Below are 25,676 nucleotides of genomic sequence, written 5' to 3'. Positions count from 1 at the left end.
TCCTTTTCTCTTTCTAGTTATCGACGAATTTTCCGGGAAACTACCCTCCCCCCGCGCTTCCCCTTTTTGAGTCTATAGCGGTGTAATCTGATTAAACGGATACTGAAGTGTAGGTAGAATGGTTGAAATTTTGGAGAGTAGTAGGGAACAGGTTTTTAGAGGATAACAGGTGAACGAGAGACCAATGGATAGTATGAAATACTGGTTTCGCGAGCGGCCAAGCTTGTTTCATCGTGGCAGCTTTCTCGTCTGATTTACATTCGCGCTGACTCGGGCGTCATGATCAAGTCGAGGGGTGCACGGGAGAACAGGTTACGGAATGATGGATAACTTTATATGTATACGTGATAATGAGGAGAAAGTTTGTAGAGATTTGTGGGTGCGTTTTGAAGTTTTACTTGTCGTGATTTTTTGTGTCTCCTATGTAAAATTCTTTTAAATAATACTGAAAGAACAAATGAAAGTTTAAAAGCCAGTTTTATAAATCACAAGTTATTTAACCGTTCTACTTATTGTCAAATTGTGAACGAGATAATTATATTTTTCAAATTGTAACTTTTACGCTTGTAACTTTAATATCATTAGATGGTAAATTATTGTGTAAAAAGAATGGGTATCTATATTTTATCTATCTTTTTGGATTATATTTATCTTGTGCATACGCTATGCGATATATAAAGATTCCTTTTATCATACAGCTCATGAAACCGCTAGGAAACAATATCCATATATAAGAATGTTAGTCGCGAAATATATATAAGTGATAGCTACAAGTATAATACACACGATACAATACATAATGATAAGTACGATACATAAGACCCAAGTTTTAAAAATGATGGGATGAGACACTCATTGAAACTTAGAATCTTCTATAACAAATTATCATATACAGCACAAATTTGAAAACGACAACGAAATATTTAAATAAAAAAAATTAACTCTAAAGTTACATACTCACCTTTCAATCGAATCGTACAATAATGGAAGTCGTGCAATAATGGATAAAATTATTTCATGAAATCGTTTAAACATGAGATAAGTCGTTCTCTCGCTTTGGAGAAGTCGAGAAAATTGAATATCATTTCCCATGGTGTAACCGCGAAATTAAAGAAGCGAAGTCTCATTACACCAATCAACATTCGATAAAACGATTTCATCGATCGATCGATCGATCGAGGTTCGTCAAGCGTGCACGACACACCAATGGATTTAATTAGCCGTATAGATCTGGAAACGCAAGCGGGACGAGAATGGCTAACGACGTTATCCGACCCTTCTGACGATCGTCGATAAACGGGAATCACCTCTGACTAATTCTCTTCTCGACCCCTCGTCTGCGTAGATTCGAAAAGAAATCGGAAATTGCGTGTTTGACGGATACGAAAAATACCTTTAAAAGTCAGATTCATCGAATGATCATTTTAAATGAATTTTAATCGATGGAACAGTTTCTTAAGACAGACTTTGTATTCGTCTTAGCTACATCGACACGTACAGAAATAAAACATTTAAAACAACATGAAAGTTAAACGTTTAAATAATTTGATGTAATAATTCTTCCCTTCAAAAACATATAGAAAATAATTCAACTCATTCGAAAATCTCAACTTTCCTCAATTTTGAAATGCCAGAAAATGTTCCACATATATTTACACAAGATGTCACAACGTTTTCATTTCACACATAATTAGAAATAACTATTTATTATCAAAATTAACACACACCCAACAAAACTCAAATGAAACTCATTCCTCAACCTTAACATTTTTAAATCTTGAAACTGTAAAGAACATTTTAGATAAAACATCACAATCACACTTTGATTTTATAAACAATTATAAATTACGATTTATCATCAAACTCGCTAATTCCTATATTCTCTACACTTACTGATTCTCTAAATCCGAATAACATAACAAAATCAGAGAAAATTCCCAATTAATTCACCCCAGTGTCGCGTGTTCCTCCATCTGCTACAACCCCTCCGTCAATTAATCCCCAAAATATTTCCATCTCGTCGATCCTCGACGTTCAACCACCTCAAAATACCATTACGAGGACACCAAGAGTTCTACTACCCTGCTGAAATTTTGAAAATTCTATGTTTCTTCTCGCGAAAGGAAACAGAAACGGCCCGATTAAATCCGCAGGTACCGAGTTGCTGAGCAACAAGACGGCTGAAAGTTTCATCCGTTGTTTCCGCCCAATTCTGTCTCCGATTCGTTCTCCCCCTTGTTCCAGCGGCCGACGCTCGTAAAATATTCAAGCCCCATGGACGTCGCGCGAGATTTCAGCGCGACGCGACGCGGCTCACGCCGCAATAACAGCCCAGGGATCACGGTCTGCCGCGAACGGTTGTCCGTGTTCTATTAAAATGGCACCGATAGCTTCGCTAATTAGTCGATGAGGTGCCACTTAAACACGGCGTAGTAATTACAGCAAGTCGCGGGGCGATGTCGACGCGAATGCGGCGGATAAATCGTTCATCCGGCGCGGCGGATAAATTGTTCATCCGTCGCGGCGTCCCGACGCCGATCGCTTCTTTACCCCCTCGAACGCTAGCCGTTTTGTCGAATATTCGTTGTATTCTGATCGAATATTTTGATCGAAGATTCGTTAATTGGATTGTACTATGAAATTGAATTTTTTTTATTTTTTATTTACGTATTGACCTATTCAAACTCTGTTCTTTTATTTTTCTGTTTCCTTTTATTAAGTTCTTCTTCATACATGTAATTTTCATTAGTGATTGTTGTCTGTATCGTCATTGAACGTTTTGATCGAGGACTAGTTGAGATATCAGGTAGTGCAATTAATTTTTTTATTTATGTATCCGTCTCGCATGCTCACCTTTCTTCTCTGTTTCCTATTAATTTCTTCTTTTATCTGTATGATTTCTTCAAATATTCATCGAAGTATTTTTATCGGGGATTCGTTGATGGCTTGGTTGTGAAATTACTCTTTTTTCTTTGTTTTTATTCACAATCACACACACACATATGTGTATATCGATCTATTTCTTTTCTACTTGTACTACTTCTTTGAATGAATATTTGTTCCACTTTGATTAAACGTCTTGGCCTCGCCTTCCCTAGTTAGCAGGTTAACGGATGAGATGAAAACAAACCCCATAGGCATGCCTTGGCTTATGCCCTTATAATGGAAAATGGGGCCCTGGCGATTCTCGATTATCGCGGGTACTTGCGGCAATGATAGCCGTTTCATAATTAAACGCACTATTCCCGTGAATATACAATGTGTGTATCATGTCCCATGAAACATATTAATTGATAGAATCACGTTGAAACTGAAGCGATACGCTTGCTTCTAATAAGCCGCTTACGAGCTTGCGTTTGATTCGTGTCTTGTAACTCGCTTCAATATTTTTCTGGAAGAATAATCTATTAATTGGAGCCTTTCTCGGACGAAGAATGTGTTTCGAACAAGAAAAAAGATTTAGAATTTGGTAGTTTCTATTTTCTCGTTTGCTTAAAGAAGAAACGAGTATTACTGCTTGTTCGATTTTTTAAGATTGCGGATATTGGATGCCGTAATTTAATTGATGTATTAGTTGTCTAACAATGAGATTAGTAGAAGAGAATTATTAGATTGTTGTGATAAAACAGCTGAGAGAAAATATGATTAAATGTGATGTACCTCGTATGTAAATGTGATTGATATCATTGTAAATTCTCCTGTTCTCTAGTTCACATATAGCTCAAAAAATATTTGATCCGATCCGAAAAAGATATAAGAAGACTGTACCATAATCATACTATTACCAGAATATAAATGCATATCGATCAATACACGCTTCTCATACGTATACTAAAACATTTTGAAGTTGTCAGTATTTATTATACACGTAAACATATGTATTTATCAATATATTTCATGCGATTAACATTCTTACTAGAATAAAATAAAACAAATGTGTAAAAAATGAAGGAATGCCAAACTTAAACTTCTTCGAGTCCCAATTTCTTGCAAGAATCATCCTACCTGAATCGGATGAATAAATTTGCTATGAGATATTTTTCGCGGCGTGTACGCTTTTGTTTTAGGTCCGTGGGCGCTTTATCCTGCGGAATAAAACGAGTACAAACTGTCAGCGGCAAAACGGCGCGCGACAGGGAACGTCAAACTTTACGATAATGCGGTTTTCCCGTGGAAAGCGAGTTTTCCGGACGTGAGAGGAGGAGAAAGAGAAGAAGGGGCGGGTGGAAAGGTTAGGGAGGAAAACTAAAAGTACCCACTAGCCGAGTCGGCGCGACGAAAGAAGAGTTCGCGTGTTTCCCTCTCCACTTCTTCCACTCACCCCCTCCCCCTTTTTTACTCCTCCAACCCCTCTGCGCGACACTTGCCGAAGTTTTCATTCATAATTAGAGGGAAAAAAGGGGTAAAAGTGGGTCAGCTGGCGCGCGACAACGGAACCACCACTTGTAGCGACGATAAGAAAACAAAGCCATCCGCGAAATCGTTCGCTCAACTTCCCCTGTTACGATTAAGCACCCATTTCATTCGTATTTCTTATTATTTTTTCTTTCCTTCCACGAATATTATTCGTAATTTTTACCCATTTCTTTATATGTTTCGTATTATTTTATTAAGATCTCTTCTATTTTGCTTTCGTTTATTTTATTAAGATTTCGTTTTCTGACTATTTCCTTTGGGTTTATCGTCGATTTAATTGCGGGAAAATCAACCCCGTCACATCTGTAAGATTAATTAATGTTTATAGTAGTTTCTTTCCTTTCGTAGCTTTTTATCTTCGTTCTTTGCTCTCTTCCTTCCTTTGCCAATTTTACGTTGCTCTTCTGCACCCTTCTCCCCTCCCCTATCGTTCCTTTTCTTCCTTCAATGTGTTAAATGTGCACCATCAATGCAAAGTAATCGTTAATTTACTACTCTGTTATTAAGTAGATCACAGTCTTTAACCTAATACTGACTGCAATTACGTCCCAATAGATAATTAATATTATGAATAACTTCGTATAGCCGAAACCATTTGATCCATTTGTAACGCAAGAAAATGATAAAACGCTGCAAGCAAATAACATGACATCTCACGAAGAAGAAACTCCGACACATCTTTTGCCGCTTGAAAACCGACTGTTTCATCCACTTATCCCTCAAAGCGTCCAAAACACACAGTTCCAAAGAAGCAATCACTTCAAAACCATCGCACGAGCAATCCAAAAACAACAGCAACTATTAAACAAAGCGCCTAACACAGGAGAACAAGTCAATCCAGTAAAAGGCACTCTAGCAAAAACGTTCCAAGACGACCTAGAAAACAATGCAATTTAGCATCTGGTAACGGGGCCAGCGAGGCTGAAGAGTTGGCCGTGGAGAAGCCGTCCCAAGGAAGGTAGGAAAAAGGCAGTCGCGGAGGAAGTCGTTCCGTGAACTTAAAGCATCGTGGAAAGAGCAAGAGCTTGCTCGAAGGAGGGCCAAGATGGTTGAAGAGATGTTCAGCAGAGCGGCGGCGTTTTCATTCATAATTAGAGAAAAAACAGAGGTGGCAGGCGTGCAAAAGGGAAGGCACGCCTCGAAATAAGACGGTGAAACAAGGGAGAGAGACAAAGGTTGAACGAAGAAGGAGAACTAACTCTCGTAGTACGCTCTCTCGTAGTAGAAAGAAAGAGTCAATGAAGAAAGTGGCGAGCCACCGTTACTGGTAGTGGGGGTGCTCAATGAATAAGAGGGTAAGAGAGGAAGAATGGTGGCGAAGACGATGGTGGAACGAGGAAAAACGACAGAAGCTGAAGGAAGTTGGGGATGGAACGGGGTGAGTGGAGGCGCGCGCCGGAAGCTGGAACGGGGAAACCGAGTTGCGGGGAATCTTAAAGACTTTCGCCATTCTGTTAATTTTCTTCTTAAAGTGGGTTAAATTATTTTATGACTTCCGCCCTTCTCCGTCTCCTTTATGCTCCTTTTCTCTCTTCGGATGGGAGGGAGGGGGGTACTGCGAGGCACCCCTGAATCTAATCCAGCGCGCCTCTCCGGCGCGTTCGCGGCATCGTGAAAAGCGTAATTCTCTCTTTGTCTCGTTTTCTCCTCCAACCATCTACGCCTTTTCCTTCAACTTTGGTCCCGCTCTTTCTTCAGCGAACGACTTCAGCCACCCTTTTCTTTCCAGACTTCTCTATGCAACTGGAAGTATCAGCCACGTCTTTTCTTACGCTTTCCTAGCACCCTTTCTCGCTCGACTCTTCGCCAACTGTACAGAAAGTTTCCACGTCTTCCGTGCCCTGACCCGAACCTCTCGACCTCGACACTCTTACCGTCAGCTGATCATTTCATTTTCCACAACCGCCTTCGATAACGGCCCGCTCGTTAATTTCATTCAACCCAGCATTTTATCGTCGCTCTCAGACAATTGTGTAGTTCTCTCCGTTGGTTCTTTAGGGGAGATTTTGTGGATGCTGGATGATGTTAACGCGAGACGTGTGAGAATGTCTCAGGAATTTTTAAGAGGTACAATTCTCTTAGCAGATTTTATTTTTCCTTTGAGATTATTTGTGACTTGTTCGCTCTGAGAATGAAAAGGGATGAGATTCGCCAGATATGTATTTGACTTTTCTGATTCTTAGAAGACTTTATCGAAATTTTAAGAATTTTGTTGTCATCTAACGATAAGTATCTAAAAATACGATGAATGTAAAAATTCAGGTTCCAAACTATATAAAAAATGACTTTACTTCAAAATGTATAAGGCAAAAGGATGTAATAGATCACCTCATAAATTTTAAAAGAAATTTCTATTATGTACAGTAGAAATTCAGAAAACTTTACTAACATCGCATGAACACAAATAACACAGCAAAACATCCAAATTAATTACTTTCTTAAAATTTCACTAATTATTTACCTATTAATTCTTAGTAATATCAATATTGTCATATTGTTGAATACAATTCTACTAATATTGCATCAGCCTATATAATAACATTATAGCACAAATAAATAGCATCAAAATATTTGAATTACTTACTCTCTTTAAAAAACCTGAAAAACACATCAATTTTATATGTATTTTAATTGGAAGCGTAACGCGAAGATCCCTCGTTTCCGTTCTAAACGGGACGATCGTCGAAGGAGAGCTTCTGGTATTTCCGCCTCCGAGAAACTTACCCGATGTTGCAAACTTTATAAAGTTTCGCCATTTACTCGAGCAAAAACGAGGAAACTGGCGCGAGCAAACAAAATCATGGTTCGAAAAGTACTCTCCGACCTTCGACATCTTTCCAGAGTTTAACGGACGCGATTATTACTTTACACCGCAGCTCTTACTTTTCACTCTCAACGTTGTTCGTTTCCAAACAATTTTACACGGACGTCTCTACCTTAAATTCAACGTTTCGCACTGGAACAACCTCTTTCTTCTCAATTTTCCTGAATCTCTACGTTTCCAGCACATTTAAGCTTCTTTCACAATTGTTTATTTAGTAAAATATTAGATCAAACAAAAAATTCTTTTAAATCTGGCAATATTTTTTGATTTAACATAGTTACACATTATCATCGCATTTAAATTAATAACTTAAATTTCTATTAATTGTTCTGGACGTTTACATTTATCATAGCTGCCTATTTAGTAAAATATGAAGTGAAAAACAAACTGAAGTCAAAATAAAAACTTTTGCATAAAATTTTACATAAAATTTGATTATGATTCCTTTCTTATATTTCGCTCAGAATTACGTATTTAATAAAATGTAAAATTAGTGAAAAATTTTAAAAATGTGAATTAATGTGAATTATATGTGTACTATTCCAATATTGTATATTCCTATACTGATGCAATTTAACAATCCAGTTATTGTTATGATATTTTCAATGATTATCACGCGAATTCAATATTACAAAATAAGCAGAATCTAGAACATTTTAATTATCGATTTATTTCGACAAAACATAAAAAGATAGTGCTTTCCTGCAACCGTTGCCAAAATATATCAAGACATTCTTCCGTAGCTTCGACCGACGACAATCTTGACGGAAATAAAATTTACGGTCAAAGAACAGAACCATGGAAACCTGCTGGAACCCTGAAATCGCGGTACTCCTACTTCCGGCAAGTAATTATTCTTTCTCGACGCGTCGCCGGTGATAAACAAGCCACCTGTAAGTCGCGTCTCCGGATGCAGACGGGCGAACGCATCGGGGACGAGAATAAAACAAGACATTGGCCAAGAGGAGATTGTCGAGGAAGAATTATCGACCCCATCTCTCCATCTAAAAGTCAACTAGAAATCTAGAAAAACCGGAATCAATCAATAAAGTTTTTATTTCTCTCCTATTTACGTAAATTCGTTCAGTTTAAGCGTTCTTTCGGTCGTTTTAAACCAGATCGTGTTTTTTTTTATTGTTATTATTAGAAGATTCATTAATCCTTTCGAGGTAAAAGTAAATTATAGAAAAACTGTCAGATCGTCGTAATTTTTCTGGTATTATTCGTTTTTATATTATATTACATGATATGTACACAGATATATACCATGTTATACTCTGCTTTGAAAATTATGCTTAACCTTCTCTTTCAAATTTACGATAGAATAGTTTTATCCTCGTTGTTTCAACAATGTGAAGAATAACAAAGAATACAGAGTTGCGTCAACGCACGTTGGCTAGAGAAAGTGAACGCTAGTTCACATTTTCCATTAAGAGAACCATCAAACAGCTATTAACCCTAATCCCTCTTTTCAAAAGTCAAACAAAACACCACAAAAATCGCGAATAATCAACGAACTTCTCAAGCGAATCTACATCTACGTAAATTCATCCAGCTTAACAACAACCATTAAAGTCTCCGCCAAAGAACAATCTCATCCCTATTGTCTGAACGTGAAGGGCAAACAAGAAAAAGAAAGAAGAGAAAACTAGAAAGCTCCATCGATGGACACTGGCTAGAGAAAGTGAGTGCTGGTTCACCCTTTTCTCTACGAGAAGAGGTCTACACGGCATACGTAGACGCCGATACAAAGACAGACACAGGGGTGGGCCACGATCGGTCGAGACCCTGCGCCGGCCAATGGCGTTTCACCCCCGTGGTGAGGGTGGGTTGCCATGGTAACCCCTCGCCATACACGTACGTGTACGTAAAGGCACACCGTATACGTGTACGCGTGACGCTCAACTCTCGGGCTTCGCCAGGCCGAGGGGGATGACTACAGGGGAGGGAGAGGGTGAGAGGCGAAACCAGGGGAGGCTGGGCCGGTTAGAGGAGGGTGGCGGTGTGGTGTGGTGGCGAAGGTGAGGTTGAGTGAACGGCGCGGGGGAAGCGAAGAAGAAGAGTAGGAGGAGGAGTAGGAGGAGGAGGAGAGACGGGATACCTCTTCCACCCTTGGACAAGCCCAATCGATCGAGGTGTGCTTCGGCCGGACGAAACTCACCCTCTGTCAGCCCGCCCTCCGATCTAGCTTGCCTCGTACCACCGTTACCATCGGCACCACCGCCACCATCGCCACCACACCACCATCTACCTCTCTCCTCTACCCTCGAAAGCAACGGTGCCTGTTATTTGAATGGGGAGAGAACGAAGAGAGAGAGGCGAAGAGGGGTGGCGGACTGGCGACGGTGGTCGGGGGTTGAATGTGACAGAGTGCCACCCCCGAGGGCCTCTCCCGTTGAAAGTGCGGCGAGCAGAGTCTTCTCTCTGTCTCTCCGTGTCTCTCTAGTTATCTCTTTTCCACATTCTGTCCTTTGCTCTCTATTCTGCACGGCATTCTGTTCCTTCCCTTCCGTTCCTATCTCTCGCACACTGTCTCTCCTGTGTCCAACCCCCACACCTGCTCCGCTTGGCGCTGCCTCCTGGCTCGACTGCGTAGGGTGGCTCGCAGGGGCTGCGGAGGCACGGCGGGGGTGGCGTGGACAGAAATCAATATAAGACGGGCCTCCACGTATTCCTGCCCTCTCGCTCATACCCTCCCAGTCTCCCTTATGTTTGTCTCCCCAGCTGTACACCCGTCCTTTTCGCACCCTCCTCGAACTTCAACTGCGTTCCTCGTTCGTCGAACCGAGGGGACCCCTCGGTCTCGTCTCTGTCCCGCTCTCTATCTGGGTTTCACCGGCCGCCCTCACCCCTCCCCCTGCCCTCCATCCCTCATCCACTCTGCCACACCACCGTTCCCTCGAGGGTGGACTAACACACACACGCGCCAGCAGAAACATACATACGTGCACGTGCAAACACGTAGCGAGGAACGCGAGCGCACGCTCTGGCAAACCAAGCATTTCTGTACAGGGTGTGTTTCGACATGTAACGGGTGGCTCTACAATGCAGGAAGAATTCTTGAGAATTCACTTACCATTAAGAAATAAACGCGTGTGAGAAATGAAATCTTCTAGTTGAGAAACAAAAAGAGTGTAAGAATAAATGGATAAACGAATTTGAAAGAGGACGAGAATAAGTTCGTTAGTTGGATACTTTTCAGATTGATCTATAAGACGTAAGAGTTGACCAATTATGCAGCGTGGCGTGCGACTTTCACCGGTTGCCGAGATACGCGGCAAGTTGTGGATGAAAAGTTCCCGCGTCGATGAAACTCTCTCCATAAATTCAGGAAAGAAAAAGGAGCAGCGAAGCCTCGGTAGAAAACGAAGAAGCGTAAGAATAAGGACAAGAATAAGACAGAAAGAGAGAGAGGGAGAGAGAGAGAGAGAGAGAGTTACGTGAAAGTAGGGGCAAAGGAGAAAGCGATCTGAAAAATCTGAATTACAAATCTCCCGTCTCGCTTCCGCTGCTGAATTAACTTTCGCTTTCCTTAACCTCGCAGAAAAGTGCTTAAGGATCTGTAGGATCGTGAGGACACGCGAACTTTCTGGACACCCGTTTCGTCGCGGTATATAGGATCGATAGAAGGACAGCAAACGTGTGGGGAGAGTGGAGTTCGTATCCTGCGGATAAGGGAACGGCATCCATAAATTACGACGCAACTCTGCAGGGTAAAAGTCCTGTACAAGAGACCTCCTATGTACGGCTGAGGTCTCTTCCAGCCTCCCTTTTCGTTTCTTCGTTCTCTTCTCCCTCTCCTCTTCTGATCTCCTTTACGACCAAAGCCCCGCGAGGGTAGGCGTGCTGTGGAACTATAAATTTTATCGTTAAGTTGTTTAGAATCGCGGCCCCGTGAACCATTCCACTATCCATGGAATACCATCCCCATTCTCCACGTGGCCACGTCCCTTGACGGCCCTGAACCGGGGGTTCTTGATTTCCAGCATTCACTTTCTACCAATTTCTCGGCACCGGATACGGGGCGCGTGACTGCAACGACAGGGAAATCGTATCTCTGCGAACGCCATTCAAACACCGCAGTGATCTAGCGATCGGAGAATTGGTACGGAGTTTCTTTGATAGAGCAGCGGAGAACGTGTATGACAGGGTTCAGGTGTGTAGAGGTCTCGGTTAGGTTTATATAGGTGAATATTTAGGGTTTGTTGAAGAAGATTGATGTTTGGTGGTTTTACGAGGGAAGAAGATGAAAATGGTAGAGGTTTTTGGATATTATTTGTGAGAAAGGAAAAAGAGGAGTATTTCTGCCCTCATGATTAAAGTCAAAATTTAGTAATTTTGAAATAGAAGGAAGATGGAGATGGTTATTATCGGGAAGAAACAGAGTCTGGTGTTATTTATACGATTAAATGTAAAGTTTGACGATTTTCAAAATATTCTGTGTATTTTTGCGTCTTTAAATTCCGCGTAAAAATTCTGATCGCAGGGAATTGCAACTTAAAAAAATCCTACAAGTCATTTGGTTTTCTATACAGCTTTTAAAACAATCGACTCGTAGCAGTAAAAATTTTCTGAAAACAACATCACCAGCAATAACGCACAATCCCATTTTTACCGTCAACTTCTAACTCATGTCCATTTGCTTCGGACTCCCAGTCACCCACAGTCTCACCTTGAATCAAACCTCCTTATCAATTTTTATCCTTAAATCTTTGAAACCAATCCATCGAACCAATAAAAAAAAAAAGAAGAAAAAAAGAAAAGAACGTTTCACGTGGCACGCAAGGCAAAAAGAAACAAAGAAGCTTCCGTCGTCATCGTCCTCGGAGGGTGGCACGTAAACCTAAGTGGGGTTAGGAGGGGGGATGGTCTGACAGGGTGGTATCGAGGGGACTGGTGAGGGTTTGGTCGAAAACGTGGGTGGTGGCCGGGCTTCGGCCCGTCAGGGGGGAAAATAGGAGCGGGTGAAAGGGTGGCTAAAGGGGGTGGAGGAGGTGGATTCGATTCCTCGAAAAACTGTACGTTTTTCTCGCCGATAGAATGGCCGGGACGTCACCTGAATACATTATGTGTTTTCCACCCCTGGGGCTAGGATATTGAAATTTTTAATATCGAAGGGTGGCGGCCGAGGGGGTTGGTCGGGCGACGGACGAGGGCGGATGGATGGAGAGCAGTCGAACGTCTATGGCTTCACGAAGCATCCCTCATGTAGCCACCCTCCCACGGCGATCCCTTATTTTGCCGTCGATATAGCCGCTGCGTATGCACGTGTATGTGTGTATGTATATTTACACGGCTACTGTACAGCACGCGTATCTGTGGATTTGTGTTTGTGTTTATGTTCGCGTGTGAGTAAACGGCGACCGGGTATATGCACGAGGAACTCCGCGGAAGTTGTTGCATTATCGTTAGCCGTTACTTCTTCCAGAGGACGAGATCGATAGCTGGTTGCTTTTAATTACGGTGGAGTTTTGCTTAGGTTTAGGTGTTTCATGGTTAATTGATTGAGAATTTATAAACCTTAGGATAGAGTATTTTCGTGTTACAGTTAAATCTCTGTATGGAGATCGGAGCTCAAACTGAAGGAATGAAATGAAAATTCTTCCATTTTTCAGGAATTTTATATAGGCTTGTTACTATTTACTATTTTTACTATTTCTCTGCATTTATGATTAGTTATTAAATAATTGCTATCCTGTCTTATCACATATAATTATAGCGTCGTAGACACATAAATATTTATATTATCCTGTTGTATCTATAATTATTATGCGACAAATTCTTTAATATCAATCATTTCCTGCATAGATAAATAAGATACGTAGATTATATTGATATTATTATTTTCAATAAATTTAGACTTTATAAGTACACGAAAAAATTTGTCTTCCTTAAATAAAATTTATTGTATCCTATTAAAATTTTGCACTATGTTTTACGAGAAGTAAGGTATTTGTATTTCTTATTCGATAATTAGAATGGATTAGACTCTTGGGCAACGAATACTTCGTTGACGTTCATCGATAGAATGGTTGACAACAGGAAAATGTGGAGAAAACGGAAACAAAGGATGTCTGTGTCTTTTCCTGTTCAATGGTTTTCGACTCGTTCGATGGTTAAAGAGGGTCTAAAGAATCCTTCGCTTTGAGATCTGTGCTATTCAGTCTTTGATCAGCTTTCTTTGCAACTTGAAAAGCTCATTTCGTACTTGTTGCTGCTTTTGAATTGCATTTCTTAATGGCGACATGGGAATAAATTCAAAGTAGGGAGGTCCATGTAATTTCAAAGACGAGATAAAGAAAAACCAAGCCAAGTAAACGAAAGGAACAATGCGATGAATAGTTTCTTTGATCATTCTTTATCGTGTCCGCTGCCTTTGCATTGAGAAAACATTTATATGTTACGATAGAAAATAAGAGATCGATTTGATAAATAATTGTTTACTGATTAACTCGTGTAAGTGAGTTTATCAATTGAAATATATTTTAAAATGAACACGTATAACGACCACTCAATGCATAAAATATTTGCAAAATTCTAAGTTCTCAAACGTGTCAGTGATAATGAGTTGACTAAGTCATATATATTTCGTTTCGAGATATTTAAAGTTTTTCGTTTGATACATAAACTGAATTCTGTTTAACGACTCAATGATTCAATCCAAAGATTCAATTTCTACTATTCTGCAAAAATGGTTTCAGATTATTGTAGTGTAAATGGACGCAATGCAAAATAAACGATAAACTCACTTTTCTTTTTTTTTAGATTCTTTACTTTGGCCACTTTTATAATTGCCGGCACAAATATTTATATGATTTCAAAATGTTGAACAGATTCAGAACACATAATTTCAACCAGTGTTATAATTTCATTTCTGTCCTAAATAGAGTTGAGATTGAGACATTCATGAATTAAAATTTCTGCTTTCAGACTCTCAGAATAGCATGGTATTCGTGGGTAACTGACATTTGACTGATACCATAATTATAAAAGTGGCGAGTTCGAAACAGTTAGATGGTGAAAAATAGGGACGATAAAACGCTGATCTCAATTCGAAGTTCGATAATACGAGCATAATCAAGGGAATTTTTCGCATAATGGAACGTAATATTATCAATTATCACTGATCGCCACGTAATTAATATAACCAGCGCGAGAGTCGTAACTAGTTTCGAATAGCGGGACCCATACTGAGAGAGAAAGTTCAAAGAGGAAGTTTCTATGCTTTAATTTCAATTAATTTTTTCATTTATATAGCTTATGCCAAAATTTTCTATATGTATCAGAATATTTCAAACGAGATTTATGAACTCAAAATAAAAATAAGAAATAAGATATAATAATGTGATTCACTAACACATATGTAATATACCGTACAATTCACTGTAATTGCCTTTTCCAAGAGTTCCAAAGTTTTCGAAATGTCTATTAGAATTTGAAAAAATGTTGGTTCTTTCTAATCAATAAATAGATATTGTTATCATTTATCAGGTATTCAATAGATATTATTATCAAATTTGATTAGAAAAAATTTCACATTTCAAAACACATAGAAATGAGAAATATATACTTGAATGCTCCCAATAAAAGCAATAATAACCATAATTGTGTGACAAACCATTCTTAGTATGGCGCCATACAAAAGAAAGTAAGTACATGCAATTAACGATAAAGTCATGGATGCTCCGGCGTCTCTCTTTCTGCGAGAAGAGCAGTGGCTTTTCACGATGATTTACCAACATGAAAACAAGAATCAAAGGAAAAGAAGAACGATGCCCTTCGCTTCAATAAGGCCATCCACTTTTATTCGTCCGAGAGTTCCATTAGAAGCCTGTAAAGTGGCGTGCGTACTTGCCGGTGAGATTACATCGGCCCTTTGTTGAACTGGATCCGTCATTTAATTCAATTTTCCTGTTCCGGCTCTGCACATATATTAAAGCATCTGTTTCCATCAGTGAAGAACGTAACGAAGAAAGTAGCGATTGAGAGGGAAACGACATTTTGACGCTTGCCACTTCAGAATCGGTGCCAGTTGGATCAAACGCCGACTCGCCCTACTCGCTCTAAAATTATTTCCGCAGATGGAATAGTTGAATTATACCATCTATAATCCTCGACGATGGTTAGCGGATTTCATGGTTAATAAAGTCTCTCGGCATTCTCTGCTTTAAAACATTTATTATGCAACAAATATAGAAAAATCAAGTACGAAACGCAGTTTGAGAATATCGATGAAAAGATACGATTGTTATTTTTCAAATATTTGTTTCAAGTACCTGGAACCATTATTCTCTCAAATTGTTCGCAAAATACTTTTAATTGTTTTTATGTAAAACGAAGAAAGAAGAAGATTAACGTTGCATTCCTAGCTGCATATAAAGAATTTTATTGAAACGTAGTACAAAGTTGAACAAAGATATCAAAGAGCTTGTAGAATTTCTATATTCATACTTTATATATGAGAAATTTTCAATGACATAAACTATACAATTTTCTTTTTCGAATTTGTATTTTCTTGCTACCATTTACAATTTCATCAAAAAACAATTATAATATGTCAGTTCTAAAAACATGCACATTTTATTATCCCCTAATTTCATCGCTATTATATAATATACATTTCAGTTTCCAAAATAAAACCCTAATAATGTACATAATCCATAAATCTCAAGAAAAACCTCGATATACCCCAAAAAGCCAAAGGACAAATATATATGTATATATATCGAAAGTAGGTCATGCGACAGAAGCGCTTCGCGGTCAAACGACACCGATCTTCGAAAGCTGTCCGATCCTGAAAATCGTAGATCCAGTTTCGACTCGAAACCGTGGGCAGGTGATGGCGTACGACAATACCGCGATACAAAATAGCAGGCCTACAAGATCGTTGAAACGTACTTTCGACCGCGACCCATATATTTCAGCCACCATTTCATCCTCATACCTGAGCCACCATATATAGCAGACACTTTGATAATTTGGACTTTTCTGACCGGTATATAGTGCGACCCTATGGCCTCGAAGGACCCTTTTCCTCCGACCAGGGCAAAGGACTTATGGGCGCGTGCTATGGGTGCCCCTCTCAAGGTCTCGGGGCGCGACCAGCATGGTCTGAAAGGGTCATCCCTTGACCCTGGGCGTGCTGCCCAGCCCTAACCCCCCACGGCGGTCAAAACAGGCGGAAACATGGCCTGACCCTCGTATATCACCGTTCTGGTTCTGCTGACCACGCGTACTGGACGCGCCACCACGGTCACGCGTCCGCCAATTAAAAGTAAATTCGTTTCGTCTCGTGGACCAGACTCGCTCGCGCGAATTATTGGATGGGGAAGGGTGGCTGGGTTCGGCGGGCATCGAGGAAGGGATGAAATATCACGGGACACGATTAAGGCGTGAATTATTTATTGCGGGATGAGTCGCGTCTGTGTTGGACTTGCTTGTCTATTGGTGGACACAGGAGGTAAAAGCAAAGGTGGGGTGATTTTTTCTAATAAATTGGGGGTGGTGTGTTTGAGGATATTAATATTTGAGATACCGCAGGTCAGAATGGTGTTATGTGGAATTAGATTTGGGGATTTGTGGAAAATGTGGTAAAATGGGTTCTTCTGGATGACAAACTTCTTGGATCTATTTGTGTTTGAGAAATTGATACTGATAGATAAGAAGTTAATTTTATATTTATAGTTACGATGTTATATTTCTTATTTGAAATTTGATCCTCATTTTATCTATTTTATTGTAATTTTGTTCATGTAATTATTAATAATGTGATTAGTGGATAATAAATAATAGGAAAGTTAATATAAATACGTTATTAAAAATAATATTAATACAGTATAGTAGTAATGTTGAAGGTAATGGTAATATGTATTAAATATAAATAATATGTGATAGATATAAAATACCGTGCGTCTTATGCTACATGAACTAAAAATACGGATAATAATAAAAATACATTAAAACGCATATACTATTTCAACCATGATCATCCCAACACATTCAAAAGAAACATCGTACCTGTAGAACAAAGACTATAACAAATATCAATTCCTCTAATACTCTCTCCTCCTTTCTATTATTTCCAATGAAACTAATATCGTGGCAGCGGGTTAGTTCGGCGCATTCTTTTTACTATTCGGCGCATTTTCATCCGGAAATCGACAAAAAACATTTCGCGGTGGAGGTTTTATATGCTTCCACGGTATCGTACAAAGTAATCGATGTTATACTCACCGAGTGGAAAGTGCGTTTCGCATTCGGCCGCATTGACGAGGCATAAAACCGCAGTAGAAAATTCCGACCGTGCTCGTATAACGGCGTCGACATACATACACGCGTGCTTCAACGTTGTTCTTTCCCTTCTCTCTTTTTCTCGCCGTTTCCACGTCGTGCAATACCCGAAAAACCGGAGGAATTTTTATTCGCGAACCGACACGACGTTGACCTAACTTCGGTCGAGCTACTTATCGCGCCAGCTCCACTTTGTCTTGAGTGAAATCCAAGGTAATTCGAGATCAAGCTGCATAATTCATGGCCTCTACGAACGTTCTTTAGAGGTAAGAACCGAAAAAAAATTTGATTCTGGTAAACGGTCCCGTTTGCGGTTATTTTTTGGACGTTGGCGAGAAATGTTTTTATACCGTATTGCTCATACTGAAATTCAAACGACTATACCTTCCTTATTTTCTCTCTTTCTTTCTATTTGGTTTATAAGCTGATTTTAGTTACTTGATATTTAATAATAAAATTCTGTGATTCAGAATATAGATACTTTTTAATTATTTTGAGTAGGTTTATTGAAATCGGCGATGAAAATGGAATTTTTTTACGATATAAGTGATTATTGTATGGTCATATAATATTGATATGGTTATATATATATATATTCTTCTATTTTATTCGTAAAAACTTTTTGTTGTAATTGTAAATAATCAAGTTATATTCTGAAGAAATGTGTCAGAGTATATAACTATTATCACATAGATTAAACAATCTTTGATTCATAAAATATTCTTGGAGAAATGCTGCATAGAATGTTATATTTACGTACAATTTGCTAACAAATTAGTCATATACGTATAATCAGAATAACTCTCTCCGTGCTAAATCTGTTTGAACCGTAGTCACGATTGTACTTGATATTCACCCTCAAACGGGAGGGAAATATTAAATTAGCTTGATGAAATCAACTCAAAGCATTTATATATTATGTATATAACATAGATAATATATTATGTATTTAGTATATTTGACAATGTTTATACTTTTCATTCTAAGCAATAATGATATTAATTCATGCTATTTCGTATAAGAAACATTTTATAACAACAATGAAGTTCATTATAAATCATTTAGAAATCAAGATATTAAATGTTTTACGATATTAATAATAATATCGAAGCAATCTATATTCAAAAATATATACTTGCTATAGATCACATTTCGCTCTCAAAGAATATCGCAAGATCAGGATATACCTACCTCGCATGCAATTAACTTATATTTATTCAACCAATATTTACTCGATATACCTACGCGCCATATTTACCTAACTAAAATCACAAACTTAAACTTCCTAACGTGATATATTGAGAATGTATTAATATACGTATTTATATTACTAATATTAATTATACATCAAAATTCTAATATCAATACTATTCCCTTGTACTATCGCTTTCTCAAAAACCCCAAAACCCATCATATCCATAGAAAACTATTCTGCTTCCACTCATCCAGCAAACTAACTTCCAATCAATTTCCTGTAACTTCGAAACCTCTCTAACAAGAAAAACTGAAAATCCCAACAGCAAAGCCAACCCAACCTAACTCTTGCGGGTCTCACGTTCCCCGTCTTTCACCTGGTGGCTTCGTGCGTCGCGATTATTTGGTTCGCGAATGCGACCTGTCCCGGGGGTTGAGCGTCGTCGTCGTCTTCTTGGGGTACGACGTTCGCCGGCTCTGCTCAGTGTGCTCGTTACAGCGCCTCCACTCTGCAAGATTCAATATTCTAACCAAAATCCCCGGGGCTAAGGGTGGGCGGTGCAGGGCAAAAGTTTCCAGGCGTGGAGCCGCGTGAACCGCACACGGAGCATCCGGACGGGTCTAAAGTTTCCCGCTTCGTCGACGTGTGCCTCCCGTCGTCCTCGTCCTCTCATCGTTTCGCCGACGGTAAACTCGCAGTCCACACACGAGGTACGCGGAGGCAGCAGAAGGAGACGAGGGGAGGGACGAGCGAGCGAGCGAGTTACTTGACGGACTCGACGTTTCTGACGTCGTACAGTTACCGCCAAGAATCCGGAGCCTGGTGAATTTCCCGGCTCGAGAGCAAGGAATTCGAAGGGCTGAGAAACGACGACGACGACGCCGACCACCACCACGCGATCCTACGATATCGAGAATTTTATTTGCCCAAGGAAAGAGATTCCAAGGGGTGGGAAGCGAGGTACGACGCGGTGAAAACCTGCAATTGGATTTGTTTTTGACTAACGACGCGTGACGCTCTGTTTGCGGTAAAAAGGTCGTTTTTAGTATATTTGAGTTATTATTGTTGGATCGAAGGGCTGAGTAATTTTTATTGGGTTGGTTCGGTTTCATGGTACATATTTTTGTTTTAAATTATTTTCCGAGGCTTATTATTTGAAATTGAATATTTGTATAAGACGAAATTTTGAATCATAATGAGAAAGTACTTGTGTTACACACATTCATGTAAAATAGTGTATACCAACTGGGTAAAATATTATACGTGAATATTGTCAACCCGATAATCTTGGATACTCTATTATAATTTACACATCTAATATTATTTCTTCAACTTAACCTTTCGTATTGAACATCCACACATGACGATTCTACATTAATAGGTCACGACATCGACTTCCAAATATTCCCACGTGAGACTGATAAGACTACCTAGTACAACAAACACCTGTATATTTAAATATACCAAATAAACCAATACTGTGTATTTAAATATACTATATATAAACAACTATAATTAAGCATTGAGACTATATACGTACATACGTATATGTATATTCTTAAACGTTCCGTAATCAAAATAACCACTATTTCTCTACAAATATCCTATACGATTTTTTCAATTTTGAAACTGCTGTCTCTAATTTTTCTGTATATAACATATTTTGTCAGTTATTTTTTCAATTGCGTCCAAAAAGCTCGTAGCTCAACGATCGTAAGAAAGTTTCGAGGTACGCAGGCATGTAAAGTCGCGATAAAATCTTCTCCTGCCATCCTCTCTCTAAAGCGCACATGCCCACATCTATTTTACCCGAGTTGGCCAACCTGCCCCATCCCCAGGACCAATCGAAGTCTGCCGCTTTATCGGGAAAACCGAGGGTGTTCTTCGGGCAGACGGAACTGCCCCTGCGTTCCGGTGGCTTTATCGCTGAAAATAGGGGTGGTTTTTGAAGGGGGTGGCCGTCGATTTTGCGCGGACTGTACCCTCCACAGAGCATACAGAACGGCCTCCATACAGAAGAAAAGGCCTCCGGCTATGGCCTTCCATCTTATCCCTCTTTCGACCCCCTTCTTCTGCCTTCAACCACCCTCTCCTCGTGTCTACATCGTTCCCATGCTTCGACGATGTTCGTCCGTCTATCTTCGCGTGTTTGCGCGTGCACGCCACGCGATACGGATAATGGAATGTATCGATGATGCAAGTTGTGCATTCTATGGTAGAAAGAGGCGAAGTTTCGACGAGGTTGGCTGGAAGGGGAGGTTTACGGAAAATGGGGTGAAACGATTTATAGGCGCGTTAGTTTGATATTTGGATTCCCTTTGATGTAAGTTTGTAGTTCGTTTGATTGTAGGAATGAAATTGGATGGTTAGAATATGGAAGATTGGGGAAAAGCGAATTGCAGATATTTGGGGCTGAAGAAATTTGTGTCATGACTTGTAATTATGTAATCATAGATTATGGGTTTATGTTTGGGATAAATAAAACATTGATGTTGTAATAAAAATAAAAATTTTGTTAAAAGTTATGTATTATGAAGAAATATAATACAGAATTGCTATGCAAGCATTAATGATAAAATTCAGTTTAATGGTTGGGTTTAGGTAAAGATAAATCTGGCTAAATCATACGAATTTAACTCTGCCAATTAATAACCAAACTCATTATAAAATATTATAGCAAATAGTTGACGAGTTCTTGGTGCAGAATAGCAAGAGAAATTTCATCTCCCACACCGATGATCAAAGGCATATTTCCAACGATATACTGCAGAATATACTGTAGAATTTCATTTTGAAACATGGTACACTCTCCACGAAGAACTTCAAATTGTAATAAAACAGAATTACGCATTTTCAGCTTCTACTAAACAATTCTAATCGACAATAATGCGTTCTAGAACAATCAGTACTCCTAAATCTCTCTCTCCTCTAAACCATAAAAATTACGATTCCTCCCTTACCCTCTACCTCGTTAAACAAAATTCCATCGTTCAACCGTCACACGTAGCGCGATAAGCCTATTCGTAATTCAGCATCGACACCATCGCATTATTCTCAGCGCGGTGACACCTTTTCTTCATCCTGGGCGCTATAGCCGTGAAGGGTGGCGATAGACAGAGAGAAAACTATCCCCGGCGCATTGGATTTAACGTTGAACGCGGCTCTAATGAGGTGCGCCGCGTTCACGATCCTTTTCTCCCCAAGTTGTTCGTCGTTCCTTTCGCCAGGTAGGCACAGCGGATTTTTAATGGGGCACCGCGGCGTGCTCTCCTTTTTTTCTTCCTCTCCCTCTCCTCGTCCGTGTTCCAGTGGCGTTCGACAGCAACCCCTTCGACCGATGGTTACCTGAGAATCCGTGGTGCAGGCAGATACATAGGTAACGGCCCCCGGGGGTAAAAAGCAACGAGAGGAAAACTGTCCGCGTAGCGAGATTGAAATTCAAATGAGACCGCGAGGATATTCTAATTCCGTGCGGCAACCCCTTTTTTGCATATCGGGACCCACGCAGCTGCCATCCCGGGGACCCAAATTATATACATCTTTTTTCCTCCTTTCTCTTTCCCTTTTTAGGTTCCCTCCCGAAAGAACGTTTCTCTTATATTTTCTTTCCTTTTTTTTTTATTTTCGTTTCGGTATACTCACCTTTGTCGCTCATGTTGCACGCGGCGGTGTTCAGAGCGTTTTTCCCGCTTGCGCCGCCGCGCGTGATCCGCAACAATTGAGAATCGACAGTATTCAAATCCGAAGGCGACGGTAGCTAGCTACCTAAGCCCCCAGGCTTACCGGCTGCCTTCCGCGGATCCGATCGATTTTATGTTGCGGAAAGACGGAACGGGAAAAGAGGGAACACGCCTGGTCCGATACTTGCCGATTATCGCCAGGATATACACCCACGTTCAGAAGTAACAGGACACTTATGAAAATTTAAGTAAGCCTGAAAGACTGGGAAATTAGCGAAACGCTTAAGAATGATTATTTCGTCTGGAACTTTAGGCTATAAATCACAAGTTCAATATCATAATAATAATTCTCTTCTTCTCTATCTATGTACATCGGTTACGTGTTTCGTGGTTGCCATTTTCATCAATTTCAATACATGTCTACATTATAACCGTATTTCTTGCTATTTGGTTTCTCTTCGTACACGCTACAGATGATTTTACAATATACATTCGGATCTTGAATAGACTTCTTGGAGTATGCTATAAAACTTAGGTTTAGATTAGAAAACTTTATTTTTGAAAATGGATCTTTAAATTTCCGTTCGATTGAAACGCGAATCTGATATTTGCTTCGTGAAAATCCGTAAAATTTCTAGTACATCGTTCGCAGCGTTTAATACTTCCATGAAAACGTGTCAAATACGACGCAAATACATACATCGATCACAAAATTTATCAGAATAAATCAGTTTCGAATAAAAGAATATGAAAATTTTCATAATTCGTAATTTCACAATTTTGTTTAAATTTTTTACGTACTAAAAATAAAGCGACGTGAATGTTGATCGAAGATCCACGTTTGGTTGCCTTGAAAAGTCGCTCGTTACAGCTAAATGAAATGATGGCGTGGCAACACATTGTTCAGTGGCTCGTTGCAACTCAAGCGGACGAGAAGATTTATACCGCTGAAGAAAATTTGCCCCGATAAAGTGTTTCCGTGTGCTGTGCTCATGGCGAACGCTTATCGTCTCGTTATTCCGGATTTTGCAGCGAAAGTTAGGCAAGTGAAAGGGAACCGTTTTCATTCATAAATATAACGTTCTTTGACAGATTGATTGTATCTACTTCTCTCGATTCTTATCGATTGATAATTCTCTTCCATTATTTGATCTTGTATTTGAAAATTATCCTGTATTTATATTGGAGAAAAACTTAAATAGCTCAAGTAGCCGTATTTAATTCAAAGTATTAAATGCACAGTTTGAGAAAGATATTATTCACTGGGTTATTAATTGGAAAATGTAGAAAGAAAATTTAATAATTTTTTGATAAAGCATATAGAGTAAACGATTCTTCAATGTTTGAATAAATCAACGTCTCATGTGGATACAGAGTAAAATATATTATCTGAACTTGATATATGCCATCAATATTCTCAATTATTCACTAAAGTATCAATAAAATATTCATGTACGTTGTTGAACAGGTTTTCAACTGCATAGTAAATTGATAATAATGAAATAAATTATCTGTTTTTGTGAAATTATCATAACACGCTCCAAGATGTTATGTCTGCATAGTAAATGATAATAAACACAATAGAACTATGTACGACGCATTTTACAGTGTAAAATACCTGAGGTATGATATGATAATATGCATGTAATACGTAAACACCACATGATAAAAAATTCTATTTTATATACACAAAACGCACAAGTAAAATAAATAATACATTTTTATTTCACACTTATATTATAAACATTATATTACTTATACGGTCTAATATTTACCTCACAATTTTATGTAGACCCATCCCAATTATCTACTGCTTAATATTCAATGTTTATCCACTGTTAAAGTAAATGAAAGAACAAAAATAAACCGCCTTCCTTTCACCTTCATATTATAAACGCTGTACTTCCTACATAACTTACTCAAAAAAAAAAAGAGAACAGAAAGATACAAGAAGATAAATCAAAAAAATTACGAAAAGAGACGTGCAAACACGATGGTACATAATCGCGGCGAGTATCCCGCGGCAACGAGCATTTTCAATTTTCATAAACGGCCGGAATAATCCCGATAAAAATCCTGTGCAGGTGAAGTTCCACGGGACGGTTCGGTGAAAGTCAGTGTGACTTGATGCGCCGCCTACGTGTCCGGGGAGAGAAAAGAACCTTGGATCCAGGACTCAGCGGTAGGAGGCCAGGAGAACGAAGAAAAAGAGAGAAGAAGGAAAGTGCAAACGGCCTAAGGGGGCCGCCGCTTTGCATAATCAAATCCTGCGATGATGTAGCAGAATGCGAAGTACCCCGTCGTCACTGGTGCGCCGAAAAAGGGGCTGAGAATCCCGCGGGCACGCGAGTACTTCGAAAAATGCAGCCTCGTGTTCCCTTCGCAGCCTTCGTTGCCTTTCGGTTCGGTCATAAGGCCGTAGCGCCCCTTACCAGACATCCAGCCCTTGCAGAATTCCCGGAGTAACCCGGAAACATCTACTCGTTTTGCGACAGAGACACCACGAATTCTTGTTCCGCAGGGCTGACGTGGAAAGAATGGCGAGTCTTCGTTGGTGGCTGATCGAACGCGAAGAGTCGACTGGTAGATTTTTTTTTTCGCCTTTGGCGCCTTTTTGGAATATTGTTCATTATATATATGCAGGTGATTAAGTTTCGATGATCTTTTATTGCAAATGGCTATTTTTGGGTAATTGTTTGTTGCAAATGATTGAATCTTGAGGGTTTGATATCTCTAGTGTATCATTAGGGTTCATAAGCACATAAATACTTGGTTTAATTTGGGGTGGTATTTGATTTGGTTATAGAATTATCGACAGGAAGATTCAGAATGATTTTATATTTTATTAGAACTTGAGAACATCAGGGAATTGTAAGGATATTGTGGTAGAATTTATTTTTGTATTTTTAAAAGTTAGTATGCAATAAGAGAATTGGTGTCTATGAATTAATTTTGCTATTTAACGCACGTACGATACAATAAAATATATACTATATAAAATATAATAAAAATTCCTACAATCTTTAGAGAGAAATTTTTGGAGAGTTTAAAGGCTTGATTTTGTTACAGAAACTGATGGTGGAGGAAGCATGGCGAAGTTGAGGAACTAAGTCTGGGTTTAACGAAGAGTGATGTTAGGTGTCTTGTAAGTTGTGCGATGGGGTATGTCGGTGAATTTTATGCTTTATATTTCCTTTGAAATTGGTGTACCATGCAAAATAGTTGTAGCTACCAAATTTTGAATTTGAAACATACTGTTGAAATATATTGC

The sequence above is a fragment of the Bombus huntii genome, chromosome 6 (genome assembly GCF_024542735.1).
Source record: "Bombus huntii isolate Logan2020A chromosome 6, iyBomHunt1.1, whole genome shotgun sequence".
NCBI classification, from domain to species: Eukaryota; Metazoa; Arthropoda; class Insecta; order Hymenoptera; family Apidae; genus Bombus; species Bombus huntii.
The sequence above is the reverse complement of the archived record's forward strand: the minus strand, read 5'-3'. Positions refer to the sequence as shown.